Source organism: Sinocyclocheilus anshuiensis, unplaced genomic scaffold (assembly GCF_001515605.1).
Source record: "Sinocyclocheilus anshuiensis isolate Anshui unplaced genomic scaffold, SAMN03320099.WGS_v1.1 scaffold3835, whole genome shotgun sequence".
NCBI classification, from domain to species: domain Eukaryota; kingdom Metazoa; phylum Chordata; class Actinopteri; order Cypriniformes; family Cyprinidae; genus Sinocyclocheilus; species Sinocyclocheilus anshuiensis.
This window is the reverse complement of record NW_015556066.1, coordinates 21,625-26,542: the sequence shown is the minus strand read 5'-3', so window position 1 is coordinate 26,542 and position 4,918 is coordinate 21,625.

Sequence of the window (4,918 nt, the reverse complement as noted above, 5' to 3'; positions counted from 1 at the left end):
GGGCCCCCCCCCCCCCGTCAGCTCCTTTCCAGCCTCTGATTCATACTGGAGCTGAACCGGGAAGAAAATAATCAAATAAATAACTGCCAGTGGTCAGTGACAGCACATCTATCACCAGCCTATGTCTGCCTCTGCACCAGCTCCAGCTGCGCTCGCTGCCACCGTTAATATTGCCTCGCTAAATCTTGCTGTGCCCTGTATCATTTTTAAACGACAGTCCTCTAAAACATTAGCCGAGGGCTGTGCGCCAGAGTGCTTTGACAGCAGTTTGTTAGCAGGATAGATGAGCAGTCGCGCACTGTGTTTTCTTGTCCGTAAATGAGCCTGATGGCGTAAAGGTAATAGCAACTGTCAGATAAACACTCAAAACATGGGTTCATCAGGTTTGCTGCTGCTGTTTCAGGAGAGCAGCTTTGGCAGTGGGGATTTGTTAGTTCCCTTATTTAGCTCGATTTTCTGCTTGACTCTTTTACAGGCGCTTTACATGTTTTACTATGACAATTTTGACATAGCCAAATATTGTTTTTCTACAAACAGGGTAGTGAGGTTGTCATGTAATGAGGAATGACTGCATAAATAAAAGACACTATGAGCGCCGTCACACTTCCCCCAACATTTCGCTGTGTAATTTGTGTGAAGGAGGTCAGCAGGGTCCTGCCAAGAGCTGCATATTGTGTTTCTGACATGAAGAATGTAGAATCTGAACAGTTATTTGCTTCAGTTTAAATGTTTATGTTATTGAACTATAAAATGTACTAGTTGGCAATAAAAAAATGTGTTTACAGATACTCATGGCATTAATAACAAGCCAAATCCATTAATTTCCTAAAGGGTTAGTTCACCCAAAATTGAAAATTAGCCCAAGTTTTACGTCCTATGTCATCTGCCGGAACGGCTTCCGCCTACAACAGTTAGCAGAGGTGAGAGAAAAGTGTTTATAATGTTTTAAATATGGATATTGTTTCTTACAAAACGCATGGATTCACTACAGAAGGACTTTATTCACCCCCGGATCCATGTGAGGTACGTTTTATTATGGATTTGCGCACTTTTTGACTACTTTTGGACTGTTGAAAAAAGACACCCACCCACTGTCATCATAAAGCTTGGAAGAGCAAGGATCATTTTTAATATAACTCTGATTGGATTCTGAAAGAAGAAAGTAATATACACCTAGGACACTTTGAGGGTGAGTAAAAGATGGGCTAATTTTCATTTTTTGGTGAACTAACCCTTTAAGTCTAGTTACTCATTCCTATTGGGAATGAATTTGTCAGTTTAATGGTAGCACTTTAAGGTTTCTCGTGTAAGCTGTGTGCTTTACTGCAATATAGTCAGCTGTCAAATGAGGGAACGCCTGAGGTTCCTCTGCATCTATAAAGAGCCATTGAGTTGATTAAAGTCACAAAATATGAATGGCCTTTGGAGAGACAGGAGATGGTTGTGACTGCAGGTGGTGAGCAGATGCTCTTCTCTCTTCCGCTGACACACTAAGACCAGCACAACACAATCAGATTGAGCTTTATTTAACCTCATGATTCAGTTAATCACGTGACCACAGGCCAGTTACTTTAATCCAGTCAATGACAAGAAAGTACATTAAAGTATGGAATATATATATATATAATATATATATATATATATATACACACACACACACACACACTATAACTAGTGTTTATGTACTATATATTTAATCTTCAATGGTTTGAAGTGTTGGTCTAGCTGCGAGTGAGGACACCCACATGTGTAAGCAGCCATCACTTACAGAGTGACATATGAAGGGAACGATAATCAATATCAGACCCTAGCCTGCAGTCCTGTTCATCACGTGCCAACATTCATAATAAAAACCCGCAAGGCATCGTGTGAGACGTCAGTCACTGTTTTTCCCCTGATATACAGTAACACACACAGAATGCCATTGATTTCATTCAGGAAAAAAATAGCCAATGTCAGTGAGGATCAGGAGATCAGGAGAACTGCATCCGTCAACAACCTCTTACAACTAAACTACAGTCAACCTCATGACCTCTGCAAATGTGATTCACATTGAAATGTACTTTTCTCTGTGAGTGCTTACATTTTGCTGTGAGGTCAACCAATCAACTGGCTTCATTCTCTTATATATAGTGAGTATAGTGTGTGTGTGTGTGTGTGTATATATATATAATGTACAGCAATGGTATACAGAAATGACTACAGAAATGTCAGACACTGCTTCTGTCAGAGCCACTAAACTAAATGCAGTTCAAGTCTTGATGGACAGCATATATTTAGAATGAAATGACATAACAGAATTAAATAGGAACTGATACCAGCAAAATTAAACAGGGAAATTGCAGAAGTCAATATAAATTTGCTGTAGACATATTTGTCAAGGCGATTTGTATAAACTGACAGAAGTCCAATTACACTCGACACAGTAACAGCAATGACGTAAATCATTTGTGTATACTGCACTCATAGGTACTAGTCAATAACATTATTTTAAATGCCACTGACTATATTCTTGCAGAAGGAAGCTGTAAGAGCCAATATAATTATTATGGGGCGACGGGGACGAGAGACATGCAGATCCATTTGCAAGCTTTTATTCAAAGACGTGGTCACAAAACAGGCAAGGGTCAGACAATGGCTAACAGATATATTGAGGGCAAAGGCAAGAGAGTAATCCAAAACAGGCATGGTCGATCGACAGCTAACAATATCCAGAGCTCTTGACAAGAGGGGTAATCCGATAACACGAGCAATGGTCCAGGCAAGGCGCAAACATAGTCCAAACGACAAGACGAGAGAAAATCAAGACAGGCAGATAATCAGAAAACAGGCGATCACAAGACAAAACAAGACTAAGAACTGAGACTGGGAACTAAGACAGAAAAACTAAACTGGCTCCGTAAAGGAGAGAGATAAACTCTAAACAATACTCGGCAGTGAGAAAGAGGAAGTCCATGGCTTATGTAGGGTGTGTGATTGGCTGCAGCCTCACGAATCCGTTTGTTCGAGCGGAGGCGGGGAGGCGGAACAGGGGGAGGGACGGAGGGCCAGGTCCACGTGGAAATGGAGAGACCGGGGACTTAGGCAGAGCCAGAAGAGCAGGGCACCAAGGCAGAACTGGCGAAGCAGGAAGCCAGAGCGGAGCAGAGAACCAGGGTGGAGCCGGTGAAGCAGGTGGAGCTGAGGACCACCACAGCAGAGCAGATGGGTCCGAAGACCACCAAAGCAGGACAGAAGACCACCACGGAGGAGCAGAAAACCACCAGAGCAGGACAGAAGACCACCACGGAAGAGCAGAAGACCACCAGAGCAGGACAGAAGACCACCACGGTAGAGCAGAAGACCACCAGAGCAGGACAGAAGACCACCATGGAGGAGCAGAAGACCACCATGCAGGAGCAGACAAAGCAGAAGACCACCAGGTCGGCGCAGAAGACCTCCACGGCAGAGCAGAAGACCACCAGAGCAGAGCAGATGGAGCAGCAGACCACCACGGAGGAGCAGATGGAGCCGGGACCCATGGCAGACACTGGGGCCTAGGGAAAACTGAGACACAAAAGACAGACAGTGCAACTACGGCATCAAAGACTGAGGCAGGGAACGCAAAACGTTCATCCATAGTTTCCCTGGTGACAACTGAACAGGCAGACTCTGGATGATCAGCTGTGACGTGACTCTGGACGATCAGCTGTGACGCGACTTGACTCTGGATGATCAGCTGTGACGTGACTTGACTCTGGACGATCAGCTGAGGTGTGAAGTGATTCTGGATGATCAGTTGTGACGTAAAGTGACTATGGACGTTCAGCTGAGACGTGACTTGACTCTGGACGATCAGCTGTAACGTGAAGTGACTCTGGACGATCAGCTGTGACGTGAAGTGACTCTGGACGATCAGCTGTGACGTGATGAGACTCTGGACGATCAGCTGTGACGTGAAGTGACTCTGGACGATCAGCTGAGACGTGACTTGACTCTGGACGATCAGCTGTGACGTGACAACTCTGGATGATCGGCTGAGATGATGCCAGTCTGGGATACTGAAGAACAGTCCTTGAGGATCTGGATGCAACAGACAGGAAGTGACAGGACTCTGGATGATCAGCTGTGATGTGACAGGACTCTGGATGATCAGCTGTGATGTGAAGTGACTCTGGATGATCAGCTGTGACGTGAAGTGACTCTGGACGATCAGCTGTGACGTGAAGTGACTCTGGAAGATCAGCTGTGACTTGACTTGACTCAGGAATGGCAGCTGTGACATGACGGGGCGTTGTTGTGGCCACCATTTTGCGAACAGGCTCCGCTGTCGCCGCCATAATGTGAGTGCGCTTCGGTGTAACGACAACACACTTTACCCCTGATTCTTCATCGTATTATTCATCGAATTTTGTACCTTGTTTCAATGAAACATTGCAGGATAGTGAATGAAGACTGTTTAAAAAGTGCTGTTATTATGTTTAAAGTCATTACATCAGCAAGTGATCAATCTGCCAGGTGCTGAGTTGTGCAAAGACAGTGGCCTGTTTAATTAAAGACAGGCAGTGAGGTGGATAAGCTTCCATTTATCCTGGCAATCACAGCAAGAGACGACACAGCACCGAACCACACACCTCCGCTAACTGTCCTCATCAACCCCTCTGTTGTGTCCGAACTTAAAGATTGCATTTACAGCACATGATGGGGAGAAATCTGTCATTCCATTTCATGTTTGCAAGAGCTCTTGTTGAGAACAAACAGCAAAACAAGTCAATTCTCCTTTATTTTTTTAGTGCTTTAGTGATAAGCAGTAAATTAACAATCAGTGAAGCAAACTTTGATATTGTTCAGAATATTTTCCATCCAGCTATTTTTGCTTGAAATTGCTTGAAATCACAAAACACTGGGAAAGAGTGGGAAAGAGTGGGATTCATGAGGT